This window comes from Neodiprion virginianus, chromosome 2 (assembly GCF_021901495.1).
Source record: "Neodiprion virginianus isolate iyNeoVirg1 chromosome 2, iyNeoVirg1.1, whole genome shotgun sequence".
Classification (NCBI taxonomy): Eukaryota; Metazoa; Arthropoda; class Insecta; order Hymenoptera; family Diprionidae; genus Neodiprion; species Neodiprion virginianus.
This window is the reverse complement of record NC_060878.1, coordinates 10,613,452-10,630,115: the sequence shown is the minus strand read 5'-3', so window position 1 is coordinate 10,630,115 and position 16,664 is coordinate 10,613,452. Positions and strand designations below refer to the sequence as shown.

General features: G+C 34.3%; 2 long non-coding RNA genes across 2 annotated transcripts in view; both read right to left on the bottom strand.

Moving 5' to 3' along the window:
• The window catches only part of LOC124297949 (uncharacterized), a 36,099-nt gene extending 26,799 nt beyond the window's left edge, over nucleotides 1-9,300 (bottom strand). Inside the window, exons 1-2 of the long non-coding RNA XR_006906690.1 lie at nucleotides 9,082-9,300; nucleotides 8,548-8,670 (exon numbers count right to left, since the gene is read on the bottom strand). This is a non-coding gene — a long non-coding RNA (uncharacterized LOC124297949). The remainder of the gene's footprint in view (nucleotides 1-8,547; nucleotides 8,671-9,081) is intronic.
• A 4,405-nt stretch (nucleotides 9,301-13,705) lies between these two features.
• Nucleotides 13,706-15,679, bottom strand: LOC124297952 (uncharacterized). The gene is made up of 4 exons (XR_006906694.1): nucleotides 15,317-15,679; nucleotides 14,635-14,794; nucleotides 14,434-14,514; nucleotides 13,706-14,329 (listed from the first exon to the last, which is right to left on the bottom strand). It is a non-coding gene; the product is annotated as an uncharacterized LOC124297952 (long non-coding RNA).
• Between the last annotated feature and the right edge of the window lie 985 nt (nucleotides 15,680-16,664).

Here is a 16,664-nt window from a genome sequence, read left to right as displayed (position 1 = left end):
ATCCAAAAGAGAGAGAGAGAGAGAGAGTTATAAATACATGCTAGGATATTTGGCCCAAGAACAGTAGAAAAAAGACTGTATCTAGTAGTGACCAAAGCAATGCCAGCAGATTATTTATTCGTCACATCCTCGATGTTCTCTGCCCCTAGATACTGGGTATATTCCAAGTCGTTTCGTACCTTCCTTTGGTACCGTGCGATTTCGTTTAATTTTCATCAACCGCTTGCGCGGTTGGTCCTTTTTTTTCCTTCTTTCTTGCAAAACAATATAATCTTAATAATAACCCAGGTTGCCACGCCTGCCATGCGTGCGTCAGAGAGATACTTTAAACATTCGCTGAGAACTAAATAAATGCCCCAAAATTAACGGAAGATATTTGTGCAATAAAATGTCGCAATATTGGAATAGGTTACTTTTGTTCATATCATTCCAGTCGGAATCTCGGATCGGAAATTCTTACCTGCAACCATGGGAAAAGCCGTGGTGATCGTAACTCATCTACTTTCCCGAATCGCGAGTCCAAGTGTGGTTTAAGGGCAAATAAGAAGACCCGTAATATCATCTATACACACTTGATACTTCCTGATTGGCCTAAATTTCGAAAAATGACAGGAGCCAATCAGGAAGCACGTTAAATTACAAATTCTTAAAAAGTTTTGCACGGAGTAAAGACAGGGCTGGCAGTTTTTCAAAACCCTCTATCGAGGCATCGAAAGTTCATCGAAGACCTTCTAAGCAGTCGGTGCAAAACTTCCATTGGCATAAAGCGTTTCATAAAATCTCTTAGTAATCAAGTCCAAATGAAATAACTCAAGAAATTCCGTACTTCTCTTATTGGAATAACAATAACATTCAATCATTATAATTTCAACTCAGTATTTGAATAAACGTAATCACTGTGTTCGATCTATTTTCCGAGTCAATCAAATCCAAGTCCTGCAACGTCACTGAATCAAACTGACAAATCGCACCCTAATCGGATATTGGTTAATTCTTTGAACGAATTCTTTCCTCTACTCTACGATCTAATAGCTGCAGAAAACGTTAAATTCCACGGTTTACCTTCCTTAGCAAATGTAATATTGAACAAAATAAATTAGGTACGTGTGTAATCGGTACCAAGAAACATGTATCCAGAACGATTATTAGTTCTACGGTTAGTCGATTTATTATAACAGTATCTCTTTGTGTCAATTAAATGTAACTTGTATTTAATTTTTAATAAAACCAGCGTTCAATTAACCCTTAACAGTCATCGGGGGTTGAATCAACCCCAGCCGTTTTTCGATCCTCGATACCTTTCGGGAATTTTGAGAAAATGGGACATGTTTCGCCATCTGTAGGTACTTTGAACCTTCTGGTATGAAGCCTCGTCGGTTTTATTTGAAGGGGCCCGTTAGTTTTATTTAGGCAGCCGCTTGAACTAGACAGTGCGAAAATCTGGAGTGCCTGCAAGCCCCGTGTGACTTTAGTGTGGAAAAAAAGTCTCGAAGCACTTGTTTTTTTTTTTTTAGTTATAATATTTATTGGAAAAAAAATGAAAACAATAATTGTGAAGTTGGGAATTTTGTTTTTTTTTGTTTTTCAAATTACACGCTAAATTGAAAAATTCAAAAGATGGCCTATAAATGAGAAGAATAGCTCGAAATATTGAAGAAGCAAATTCCGCAAAGGATAAAAAAAACTATATGGCAGTGCTGGAGCTGCAACCACGCTTATCTTTACGCAGAAAGCAGTTTCGGCGTGGAAGAAAAAAGCGTGTGAGTATGTGAATACAATTTATGCGCGAAAGAATGTTTTAGTGCGTATATGTATTTTTAAAAAAGATTTTTTTTTTTTTGTTTATATTAAATATTACACGAATTTAAAATAATCGGCATGGTCTTACACACGAGGTTTGAAAATGCGTTGTGGTATTTTATCTTTTTAATTTTTCTTCAATTTTTCGATTATTTATCACTATCCAAAGTGAGTGGGGTTGATTACACCCCCAATGACTATTACGTCACAATCTGGAGATGCGACTGTCAAGGATTAAAATAATAAAATTGATACTATGGGCTCAGCTGAAAACCAGAAGCTCCCTCTCTAAATACGCAAAGGAATATCATTATTTGCGACTAGGTAACAATTCTACCTCAAACTGTTCGCAAAGTAACATGTTTTATTTTTAAGTCGGCGGCAAGAAAAGCTCGTCGACCAATGCTTGAAATGCAAAATTTTATAAAATGACGAAATTTAATATTGTCACAATTTAGCAGAAAAAAATTCAAATTAACTTATCTTTTTACGGATGGATCGTCGAGACTGAGAGCCGTCGGATGTAATCGATCAGTGGTCGATTATAAGATCTTCGCCTCGGTATCGAATGGTTGTTGATGAAATTCGAAACGATGATACCGGTCACTTAGTCTTATGTGAAATTTCGGTTTTAAGTGGTGTTTAGTGGTCGAAAGTTACTTAAAATTCACTAAACAGCAGTCGTTTCGTCTTCCCCGCCGATTGATTGTAAAAAGTAGCGTTGACAACTGATTATTATTATTACTATTATTAATAAACAGTAAGATAATCTGTTATAAAATTTAACGCTACTCGGTTCTCTTGAATCCGGATTCAACTTGGATTTAATTAAGAAAATGTAAAAAGGTACGCGTTGCTTTTTTCACGAAGTGAAAAAAAAGATAATTAATAAAGAACGATAAAGCCGAAACGAAGTTGAAAGTGAGACCTTTTTCAATTGACAAAATAAACTGATTTTTCACAATTCTGCTCTTTGTCCGGATGAGGAAATACGAATTTACGTCCACGCATCCCGCGACTCGACAGACGAGACACACAGCTTTCTGGCTCTTAGGATACAAGAGGCCACGATTCCAGCCTTGATGTATTAATGCGCAGGGTGATTGGCCAATGAATTGCGAGATAGACTTGAAGTTGGTCCTACGAGCGATTTCTTTCCGCTGGATCGGGATTTGAATAGTCCAGCGGTTCTCAGTTTCGCCTGTTGTGTAATTCAAATATCAACGAAAGATGTTCCGTTTGTAACTTTCGCACATGGATTCGTACTGTTTGCGAATAACTTTTTTTTTCATTTGGTGCTTCCGGCGAAAGCGGTTTGTCATGATTATTCATGTGAAATGCATCTTAACGGGAAAGAGAGATTTTTTAAGAGATGTGGAAACTGCTTGTTATGAGAATATGACGATGAAGTTACGGATCGCGAAATAAATGTCGTTCTAATGGGTAAAGAAAAATCCCCAAGTGATAAGCACTGCACGATTCTAGCGAAATAAGGGCGCGATTCTTGCCCAGATAACAAAATCCACATTTTATTTCTAATAATATTATACATCGAATATTACGACATTGGTATTATTCGTTGTAACATTATTCTATTATAAATCTCATCTTTCTGCAACATGTTAATGGCCCGACGCTTGTTACTTAATTCTTATCATTTTGTCTCCGCAAGGAAAAAAAAAAAAAAAAACAGCTCGTTATAATTTTTCGTTCAAATAAAACATTAATATCGAGCACTCGTTTGTCAATAATTTTCGGTTGTATATAATCATAATTGTAACCACAAATCACAACCATGAGGTGGATGAGGCAGAGATCAACATCTCATCGTCAAACAATAAATCGTTCAAGGACAGAGCGGTTAATACGTACATAAACAATAGGTACTTATAACGCAGAACAACAGGAGAAAAAATTGTGTCCGGACAAAGTTTATTATTCTTTCAACGGTCGCGCATCAAAACAATGGAAAAAAATATATACACGCCCTTCAAAGTTTGTTTTTATAGTCTCGGAAGAACTGATAAGAATATCCGTTTTTTTCCGTTAGTTACGGATTTTCATATTTACGAAGAACGACATGGGAAAAAAAAACCTCTGTCAAATTCCCAACGGAAATAAACAACAATAACAACAACACGGCTGAACTTGTAACGGTTGCTGATCGTCTCGCTAAATGTGAGCTCCTCGTTATCGCATCTAACAATATATACGTTTTTTAGAAATTATCAATATTATATCGTTATACGGATAGAAAATTGTTAACAGAGGCGTACTTTTCGTTACGAATATATATTCGAACTCCAATTATCGTAGATGCTGATAAAACTTTGATTCTCACTAAAGTTATATATTTTGTTTAAACTTTCTCACAGCGACTCGAATGATATGAAATAATCAGGAAATTGTGTAAACTGCGGATTCGTGTAAACGTGAATCTGACAATTTCTAAGACATATTGTTGTAATATTAACTGTACAGGGTAAATTGTACAATAATTAGATATTTGGAGAAACTATTGTTTTTCGCAAAGCAAATTACGGAATATTAATACACCGTATATTATACATTTTCTCACAGAAACATTTCACGAAATGCAAATTATGTAATTATTTTGAATCTTTTGTTATAGATTTTATTCCAAACTAACTTTAGGCCATTTATCCAAACTTTTGTACAGATCATAAAGTAATCATTATCAAATAAGTAATATCATAAATGAGACTAAGCTCGCAATGTATCTCAAAAGGATATGCTTTTTTCTACATAAAATTAATTTGTCGTTGACGATTATAAATTCTGCATTATAGAGAAGCAATATTTACTGCGATGTGAAATTCACAATATTTCGATAATCTTCTATTCTGCAAGATTATGTTACGAAAATTCTTATCTGGTTATTAGATAAATTAGAATTTTGAAAAAGGTACGCCGAGGCGTAATATCACCATTTAACCCAATTTTATTTTTTTCGCGACATACTGTTTTACATATCCTGCTAGAATTTTTTTATTCGAATTTGGCTCCGAGTTTATTTATAGTTTAGTTCCAAGTTTAAAATTGGCTCTTTGCACAATCGATTTTGATAAACAACGATATTTTCAATGATCGTTGAAAAGGAGATGAGTAAAAAGATTGTGAGAAAAGAGAGGCTATTTTTATTGTGAACGGAAGTAATTAGCCTGAATAACCAATGAATATTCATCAAACAATAATAATAATAATTCATGGCTCAGGTTCCAACTTAACTGAATTCAATATTTTAACGTAAAATTAATTCAAGAATTTATATCAAATTAATTTGGAAGAACGAAGAAGAAAGAATATTTTAGATTTTGACTTCTTTTGTTCAAATCTACACCAAACCATTTCCATCACACAGTATGGATGTTGTTTCATTCGTTTTTGATATCGTTTGCATAAATAACATAATGGGACATTTTTTAGGCAAATTTTCCCTTTTACCAGATCTAATACACATATGGCAGCTGGTTTATCTTCCTTAAAGAAGATGTCAAAATATCTATTACAATTCATCACGCTTTGTACGAAACTTTGTTACGATGAACTTTCTTTTCATTCTAATGAAATGAATTTGTGGGTGGTAAATTTTTAAGTTGCAGCTCAATGCAAGTACAACTTTTTTTAATCACATAGATATCAATTACAACTTCTAATTGTTACTTGGCTTATAGCATTTTTGTATACCTTTATTAATAACATTGTAGCAATACCATCTATGCGGAGATAGTTTTATTATCATTGTAAATTTTTGACTATACTTCTAACCGAATACACGTGACGTTGCAAGCTCATGCCATTATAACCACACCTATGTGTATAATTAATTTCGAAATTATTATACCAAGTAAAAAGTCACAGGTACGAAATTTAGCAAGCGTAAAGGTTTTCATTTCAAGCTTTGAGACGTCACACTCCGAGCAAAGTTGACCGTCTACACTATTTGCGGATGATTTTTATTTGATAAAAAAAATCCACGATTCAATGACTGTCATGATTAAGTAAGCGAAAGAAACTTCTTTCGAATCAGTGAAAAAATGACAAATCTATGGAAAAGAGGAGAGACTCGATCCCTAAAAAAATTTATCCCCACACAGTGATGGTTCCATATTGCTTCTTCATAGATATTACAAATACTGCAGGAATATAATGATTTTAGGAGATTTTCGTTGCAATTTCTTGCCGCCATCACCGATAAATCCTTTTTATTATTATACTTTATATATATACTTGACATTCAGGTCTATTTTCGTGAATTTTGAGGTTATTCAACGTTTGCATTCATCGTATATCCGAATTTGATTCTTCTTTACACCTTCAACATTCGCACCCAATCTCTTGCTAAAATCTAAAAGTGGTAAGTTTCGAACTTGAAGCGTGGCTGTCGGCTCAGATAGAGATTTAATATTTGAAATATCTACAGGTTGGCAAGCGTGAGATTCTGGACATTCATCTGACGCGGGTGATGCGATAAATACACCGACGTGAAACGTTCAGCAGATCGCATCGTGCGACATTGCTGTTCCTTAATTGTGGAAAAAAAAAACTCAAACTCTACTCGTGCACGGGAAACGGACACATTTGACGTAAAATAACAAGAAAATCTCGTAAACTATTCGCACGCGGTTGAAAATATTAAATCGGTCGTTGAATGCTGTACGAATTAATTGGAAAGACGACGGCGAGTAAACAAATTCGGAGAGAAAGGTAAGTTTACCAGCTATCGAACTTTTTTTCATTGTATTTGCTTAATCCTCGGTTTTTAAATTATCAAAAAATAAATTGGCAGTCTTTGATTCTCTAGAAATTGGTTTTAGCCGTCGAGAAATTCACAATTTCTGTCCCGTCGGTTTATAATTTTGATAAATAGAAGGGCCAATGACTGGTACGCTCACTTTACTCGGTAAATTTTCGGAATTTAAAAACCGACAAAGAACTGGCCGATTCGATTCGAGTTTGTTTTATTCAATATTAAGATGAAGTTGAAGTTAGTAACGTTACCGAAATATTGGGGGAAATAAAATGATTTCTTTTTTTGCAATTTAGATGTTAATCTGAAGTGGCCAAGTTTATTTCTGAAGATGAATTAATCTTGCCTGATTATAATTTACTGTATTTTAGACATTCGTGACATCGGAAAATAACGCGAGGTCCAAAACTAAAATCACGATAATAACGCTACTAACTTAAGTTTTTTAAATATCAATCACCTTTGTTTTATTACAATTTACCGAATTTTAGAGATTCGTGCGTTCAAAATTTACTAAGTCCCAAACCACAACAACGACAACAACGCCTCGTCGATTATTCGGATCGAACGTAGACACAGAACGAAGTAGTAGAGTTTGAAAAAACGTTTGATTTTTCAGCTAGGATAGCGATGACTAAAAATTGTAAAAAATCCATGATTTCAATTATTCCGCTGATAAAACATCGAGACAATATTATTTTTTAATGAAACTCATCTAAATGCAAAATTGATGTTTGTTCAATTGCTACGCATAATAAATGCTTAGAGAAAATAGATGATTGTTCTTAAAATTCGAAATATCGTTCCGGTTTCTACAAGAGCAAAATCTATCCGATATAACGAATCCCCCCCCCCCCGTTTTTCATGTTCAGAAGAAATTAAACTTCACGTTGACCGGTGTAAATTTTTTCACATATTTTCCCAACCTTCATTTGTGTTTCTTAAACGACGTTGTTATGATTCGAATATATCGAATCCACCTTAAATTCGACCTTACTGTAGGATACCTTGCCCAAGGTGTATACATCGCATTGTAAGAAAATGTTTACAAGCTACAACTGCTTAATCTCTATGTTTTTCCGAAACGCATATCCTAACCCGCATAAGACAACAAATCATGTCCTACCCAGAATCGTCGAACAATACAAGTCTTGACCTTCCGCAGAGCAGAAACATAGCAAAAAATCAAATCAAAATCTCAAGACTTCGCAACGTCCTCTTTTTTTTTTTTTTGTTGATATCGCAAACGTCGTTACTTCTAACCGCCGTTTATATGCGAACTTGCAAAACAGCCGCGCTTACATAACGATTCCTAATTACAGTCCCCGAAACACCATTGAATTCGAAACATTGTTACTTCTTCACTTTCCCATGTACATTCTAAGTGACAAAATTAAGCCTCAAACTTGATTAATCGCAAGGTAAGGAATAGCAGACACAAGCAATTCTTTCTAAACTACGTAACGAGCCAATCAAATTTCTAATAAACTCTACGTGAATGCAAAAATAAACTTGTACTCGCGTTGATTACATCGTAAGTCAGCATAACGATCGTTTTTCAAACTAGTTGATCGGTCGTTTAAAATTGTTTTTTAAAAAAAAAGCATATTACAATATGCTACAAATTTTGCACCGGTAATAATTACTGAATTTATGGGTAATTGTTTGATTTGAGCCGTTTGAATTTCTTGGCAGTTGAATAATTGGTGTAAACAAATTTCTTTTGTGTTTGTAATAACTCATCGACGATACTCAACATTTCTTCCGATAAGATGTAAATTTATCATCGCTGATTCCGTTTTCATTGATTTGTTATTGTCAGTTACTCGGAGAAACTTCAATTGCATAATTAGGATTTGTACAAATTCTCGTCGTTACTTTTCAATCGATATGATATTTGCAATTAGCTTACCGCCACGCTGGTAGGAATTCAAGAAATTACCGGAAACATTCAATCGTAGTAAGGTATTTCCTACCTGTTTCAGACTTCATCGTTTACCCACGACTGCAGTTTCGGCCTGGATAAAGAGACAATGCGATGGCAACTTTTCGTGGCACTGTTTCCATTTATTGCCGTTTTGCGACGATGCTCCGGAATACTGAAAAGGCAAGTAATCGAATTCAGAAACTACAATAACATCATGTATATTTAAAACATTATCAAATCATGACTCTGAAGGATTGATTGATTATTTAATTATACTTGATACATTTAAAACGCTTCTTGAAACTCTTTAACATAAAAACTTTCGCTTCAAAATGTGACACCGAAATATCGTTTAACGAGATTTTGTTAATAATATTGAAGATGTTGCGTAGTTTATTATCGTGGAAATGTGTGTATAGAAATATGTCAACGTACATATTGCGAGACATTATTTTGCTCTCCTTGAAGCGTGAAATTAGAAAAATGTCGTGGAAAATTAAACAAAAACAAATGAACAGTGATGAAGAATTTGTAGCGATAAAGTTTAAAGAAATATTTTTCAATACGAGATAGCACGACTTACCAAAAAGTTACGTGAACATTCGCACACACTGGTTACGAATTGAAATATTTTTATAGGCGGGACAAACTCGATCACACTTTCGAGAGACTTCCGAATGTTTAAATATATATTTACGCAATCGAATATACTAAAAATTTTAATTTACAAACGATTGGAATTGATTTCCGATCGACAATGTCTTTGCAAAAAATCGTCGAAAATCAATCGAAGAAGACGAATTTACAGAAAACGTTACGGGAATTCGGATCGAACTAAAGTGTCGGTGGTTACAGAACTTGCAGTGTCTCGTTTTCGATATCGAAACGATGTCTATGGTGGAGGGGAGACATTGCCGCTCATTGGCCGATTCGAAAGCTGACCAACAGCTTCGTAGTTCATGCACTCCTGCCTCTTTCCTTTCCAATTTCTAGTAACTGTACGGAAATGAACCCCCTGTTTCGATGAGATTTTCCACCAAGCTCGATTTGATTTGTTGATGCTATTTTTGACGGCTGATGCAATTTTTACAATATACAAATACAGGAAAACTTTATTACTAACCAGCGAGTAAAATTGTTCAGCCACATCTTCCAGTCGCATTGCGTCAGTTTTGCCAACTGTCCCATTTTAAACGACACTCGTTGGAAAGACTGACTGCTAAGGTGACGTCCTGGTCGATTTCGACTCTGTCGTATATGTTTCCGCGTATTCAAATCCTCGTATTTCAAACGAAAAAAATGGGCTTAAACAGTACGATTCAATAAAATTTGCGATTTCGCGACGTTACGACCCGGAAGAACGAATCTTAGATTCTGATTTAAATTCGATTTACAAACCTTGGGATGTCACGCATGCGCGGAAGCTGATGCTGAATCGCTGTATCGTAAAATTATACAAAATTTTTCCGGCCATTGAAAGTGGCCGCTTATACCTCGAGAAATTTTCAACTAAACATAGTTTTTCTACCTACCTCCTTATCGGGAAATATTATTGTCTGTCTGAGAAAGTTCCCAAATTTTATCCGTTCTTATATGAGTCGACAAACTGAGATTACCAGAAAACGACGTTTGTCAGATATTTCCACTTCAGCTCATCGAGGTATGAAGGAATTGATATTCTGGCCAAAGTTAATCGAAGTTTTTACTCGTGAGTAAATCGTTACGATGCAAATTGTCTTTGGCTGAAATAAAATTGTGCTGAAATCACCTGTGATTAGAAGTTATTTAGAACAGACTGACATTGAGTTTTATTATGATATTGTTTGTTAGATTGAGATTAAAATTTTTTCGGTGCGACTGTTCGAACCAATAATCGTATTCTTTTCTTAAAATATTATGTATCGACGGTTTGTTCGCACTTGTAACTTTGTTCAATTCTTGAACAATAATTCAAATATTCAAATAGAAAATTTTTTATTCACGGTCAGAAATATGATAAAAGCTTGAAATGTCACAGGCACAAATTGCGGAGGCTTTCGCTTTAGATTAGAGATAATACGCGTATTATTTATCAATTTTATTATACAAAATATCACCAACATAATCATTAGTATCGAATAAGGCATTGATTTTATAATAATAATAATCGAATTTCACCCTGAGAATAGTATTCGCCATCGAATGTAAAATTTTCCGACAATCAACTGCCGCTATTTATTTTGTAGAATTATTCTCACGTTATTAAAGAAAAAAAAACCCGCGAATTTTGAAGACAGAGGAAAAAAAAAAAAAACGTGTCCCAAAACATGTTGAAAATATCTGGAAATCGGCCCAAAAGTATTTTTTTATTCAAATAAAGGCTTTTTGTGTCGATATTTTCATTACAAAGTGAACTGGTTGAGTTACGGAACTTTATGACGTAAATTCACGTGTAATTTATTACATGATTTATCTTATGTAATAGATTAGGAGTGCAAAAAACAATCACGTTATAAATTAAAAAAGCACGAATCATCAGACATATTAGATCAAGAATCGTACAGTGAAATGTGTAATCAATATACGATTTTTGATCTAGTACATATGATGATAAAATCTATTCAAGAAATAAGGCATCCTTCCAATAATCCTGCAAGCTTTTAAGATTCGTCAAAACTCGGCATGGTAATAAAAACGGTATCCGAATCCACGGATAAAAAAAAATCTGTAGTAGCCGGAATTTACATTCCGATTGAATGACCAACTCCGTCTAATTATTGTAAGCGCCGTTTAAGCCGAATTCTGGAATTTGAATTTCTGTTTCCTTGTAACAGTACGCGGGATTGCTGTATTCAAGTTATGGTGTTAAAAATGTTTGTGATTTTAATAAAAATTTACTAGGCACCAGAGCGTAACTAAATCACAAATTCTCGTTAAATTTGCAATAAAATTTCACATTGCTTAACTCGGTTGGAGTTGGAAAAAAATATCGGAATTTCCTAGGTAACGCTGCAAATTTACCGACTATCCAACAATCTACCAAGTTTGCAAAGTAAATGCTCTTGTAAATTAATTTAAAATTTGATCGTGGGTACGAATTCTGAGACTGCAATCTTGTCCTTGTGGAACGTACGTTGTATCATGTATCAAACAAAGTCCCGGGGTGAAAACAAGCACGAAAATTTAGTTAATTATACACCCGTTTTTCTCTCATCCATCAAATTTGCAATCCATAACATTGTAAAAATAAAACCAAGATTTATTGAATTTAAGGCACTGATATTTAGTGAATTTACCATAATTTTACAGTAAATTAAACATAATTAGTGTTTGAAGAATACTTGAAAAAAATTAAAGTAAATTTACTCTTATAAAGAGTATAAAGAGTATAAAACTTCCGTTACAATTTTATCAAGTTTCTAACAAATATTTGTAGATGAAAAAAAAAGAACAACCTTTGTTCGAAATGGTTGGCATTTCAATGAGGCTTGGACCTGGAAATTTTAACGAGACTTTTCACATCAATTATTGGAAACACACGCTCACGGCGATTTCTTACCCGCACTATAAAATTGACGGATAATAAATAACTAGGAATTTTTCATTGCCGTGCATATCGCCAGTATTAATCACCAGATACGTTTTAACCATCGGATCGATGCTCTGCGCTGATAAACCAAATTTCACATATCCGAAACGCATCCTCTTACAGTTTATCGGTAAAATGAAAAAATTCTCACGATTTCAATTCATGAGCGTAAAAAATTTGCGAGCGCAGAACAAAATATTTCCATCGAAGGAAAAACCACTTTACGAAACTGTGAATTCGAAAGGAAGGTGTGTGAGGTGAAGGTGTTTTAGACGAAAATTCAGGCATTCGAAATAGAAAACTTTTATTCACTAATTCTTATATTGTATATAGGTATGTATATTAAAAATGGTAGGATAAAGGTGAAGGTCAGAAGGCAGTGAGTTACGGATAAATTTAGCGAGCCTACAGTTTGGTAAAAACAATGTCGAAACAAAAAGAATTATACGAGTTGAAGGCTGAGGCGTGCAGCTAAGGTTGAACAAGTTGCAAAAGATCAAAGCAATGTGCTAAAAAAAAAAAAAAAAAAAAAAGAAAAAGAAAAGTAGAAAGCGGCGTATTTTTAAAGAACAGAGCTCAGTTAGCAATTACTTTTCAGATATCAGACAATTCTGCCTTTTTTTTTTTCAAAGGAATGACATACTTGGTAAAGAAAGATTTGAACGTATCGTTACACATTTTGCTTGAATTTCAATCTTCTATAAGTAAACCCACCTAAGATTTTTATTTTTATTTGAAATTGAATGAAAATACACATTCTGCTAAATAAGCCGTCTCAGATTAATTTTCCATACCGTGGGAATAATATCATTGATTACAGTCATTTTGTCCACTAATGTTTCATCCTTCGTTTGAATTTTTTAATTTGAAATTTATCGCACAAAATGACGAGTTATTAAATCGGTAACGGTCTCAATCAAAATCGCTAATCTTAAACTCAACCATGTTGAGTTGATGGGCTAAAGTTTATATCGTTCCAATGAAATTTTGTTACCGATACCCTTTATCTGAAATTTGTGACGTTGAAATCAACTGTAAATAATCATCAGATTCGCCGTTTCTTTCCTGATGATCGACGGTTAATTTAGCGTTGCCTTTCAAACGACAGGGAAACTTTAAATTTCTCAGGAAAAAGTCAGCCAACTCTGAGAGATATGTGCAATTTTTTTTAATACCAGTTAGTTTAATATGGACTGATCTGCACTGCTCGAAATTCTAACTTTTTCTAAATTTTCCGATAACCAAACTGATTCTGTTCCATCCAATGACGAATAAGTTCTGGCACTTATATTCTAAGTCGGGATTTGCACGAAGAATGAAATTCAGGAGAATATTGAAGGGTTGTAATTGGTCAACGGAGTTCTTAGGATATGTCAGGGCGAGATCAAAGTTTATGCATTCCATATGCAGGCCAATATTAAAGGTACAACATTTGATTGTGAAATTTATATACACTATATATTTTCGTTTTCTGTGTACATCCATATAAATTCATATTACGCTATTTATTTATTTATTTATTACTTTTTTTTTTTTTTATTTTGCAATCACGGGCACTCGCCCAAGTTTGCCAGGAATAATAAACTTGACGTAGTTATTAGGGAGACGTTGAGCCCCCTCTGATAACGAATTGTAGACACTTTATCTGCAAAAGCACCGATTTTCCTTGGTACGAGTCAAAGTCTTCGGTGCATGTACGTTAGATTTCTCCAGCACGTCGTCGATTAAATTTCCCACTTGATTTTGTTTATTTACTTCGCCCGTTTTGGAACATGGATATTTTTATTTTCTGAATCCTGTTTACTTGACATTTCGGTTTATTGAATCTCCGAGATGCAAACTCGTTCAGTTCAAGATTTTCCCACTTGTTCTTGTTTACTTACTTCACCCGTTTGAGAATTCCGCTCTATTGTCTCGATTTTTCGGTACCTTTGATTTTCAAACTTTGAGCCGTCGGTTTTCCGACTATTTTATTGTTTCGTAAATGAATGGTTTTTCTTTTCTTCCACCAGGAAGGCACCAGAAATAAATTCTCGCGCATTTTGTTTCATGCACTAATATCACTCCAATAAACCAACATGGATCCATCGTTGAATCTTTTGACTAAATTAAAAAGTTCGTTCCCCTTCTTTCCGAGCATGGTAACAATTTGCCGCCGCTCCTTTCGTACTTTAGGTTGGTCTAGAAATTCTTTACACAATTGCCTCATCGTCGTGTACATTCTGCAAACAGCGAGGTCATTTTCTTCCCAACGTTTTGCAATCTGGAAAAAAATATTTTTTGTTTTTTTTTTTTTCGTTTACGATGGGGTAGAAACATCGGCAACCTGCATCACGAATTGTTGGAAAAGTTCTGGTGGCGGTAGACCTGTCGAGGTTTAGTCGTCGGCCATGTCGCTTTTTTCTGGCGGACAGTAATCTTCGTCTCGCTCATCAATCCGACTTTCTTCTAAAATCCAATTTTAAACAGCCATCGTTTTACACACACTTTCACTTTCAAGATATTCTAATCAATTCTTTGCACGTGAAAAGAAAATTACATCGGACATCATATGGGTACGCTTCTTACCTTCAGTCTGGCTTTTAGAAGCATCCGTGAAATCTCGAGCTGTAGAGTTCAGGAGGGCGGAATATTTTTCACGTCAAATGACTTTGGTAACTCCAGATCACGATGAGAATTCTTTGAGGACATTAAGTTTCTGAAGCGTCATCAAGCAACTGAGTCCTGCCTGAAAATCAAAGGTTCTGATTAGGTATATCGATTAAAACTTACGGTTCATCAGCCGAGCTGTTTGATGCAAAGGAATCTTGCTCAATATTGCTGCCTGAGATTGAAGGTAGAATTTGAAAGTTGAAGTTGCTTTTTACTTTTGTTGTTGGCGGGCAACATAAAGCTTATATGTATATACATATGTAAAGTGTTCGCGTCTTTTTGGGCAGGAGTTGAGCTCAGGTGAAAGAATTTAATCCAGACTAGGAAATATGAGTACATGAGATTAAGTCTGATGAATTTTGAAAGATTCGTGAAAAAAAAAAAAAAACGACAAAGTATCGCGTTTGAAAATCAAATACCTACTCAAGACTAGAAAGAATCCAGACCAATCGAGTCAGATTAAGTGTATACTCGTTATTTTACGTTGAACAAACACATCTCGAGTTGTTAATCGAGTAAAAAAATTGTATTAAAATCTCAGTCTTACACAAAGAGTCGCAATAACTTCAATAGAACTTTTCAAGTGCTATAAACCTACCAATAGAAGATAATATCTTTGAATCCCATGTCATTTCAAAGGACGGAGCTCTCGTTTAATCATGTTTGACAAGTTTCTCAATATTTATAATTTTGCAGGTAGAGTTTCAAATTAGTAAGCAGCGCTACGTGTGTTCGAAGTTTCTGAGGACACTCGGCTTTGCTCTTTGTGAGCTTCTGGTCGGTTCATTAATTTCATTACATTTGTTAGTCATCTACTTCCGGCATTTCGGAAGACTCTAGATTTTCATTCTTGAAATTTTCAATTTCCCTTTGTTCTTTAGCAGCTGTGAGGATAGTTAAAGCAACATCTGAAAAATAAAATTACTTCAGATTATCTGATCCTTACGAATCTTCGGTATTAATCTTCCCAAGCGCTATACATATCATTTCGAAATATAATGGCAGGATGAAACTCACGTGCTGTTTTACATTGTCATTTAAAGAGAAAGGTTTTACCATAAGATTGAAAATACATCCCAGTTCTGATCTACATATTTCTGCTGCCCTCGCACTTATATTAAGACAGCAGATGTGCCAGTAAAACTTGGTAAAATTGTTTCGCTGATGAACAAAATTGAATACTTTTATAGCTAGCAATATATTTTGCAATATATACACGGTACAAAAATAACAAATATATTCGTGGTTTAGTCCGAGAAAATCGTTATGCACGTAATGAAAATAGCAAAAAGTTCCATTTCTGAACTTTTTCTGTCTTTAGTTTATGAGTAATTAGAAAAAAAAAAAAAATATGTAGATATATGTATATTTGGATTTTTAACAGATAAATGATTGATTACATTCTTATGGTAAAAATATTGATTTTATTAAATATATTAGAATCATTAAAATTATAGATTTTTATAAATTTCAAAACAGTATTGCCCAGACTGCAGAAGTGAACTTTTGCGAGAGACAATATTTTCTTCTGTTTAATATCACTCAGTGTACGGTAACAGAAAAATTATAAAATCTGTACAATCTATCTGAAAATTACGAAAACAAAATTTCAATTTAGTACGGGTATTGTTAGAATGCTTTTGTGTAAGACAAATTCAAACTGGATGCGAGAAAAATTTGTTTTTCTAATAAATAAATGTAATGAATCCAGGAAGGATAAAAAATTTTTTTTTCACATTCGTAGACTTGTGTAAACTCATCTCAAATAACAACAAATATCTCATTAAACTTTCTACTTACCGCCGCGTATTTTTTGCGATCTTTATACCTGACTGCGAAACCTTTCTTCTTGATGTTTATATCCGTTACTTTGTGGTATAGTAATATGCCATCCGTGAACTCGACTGTTGCCAACATTCTTTTCGATTTCTCTGCCAACAAAGAAT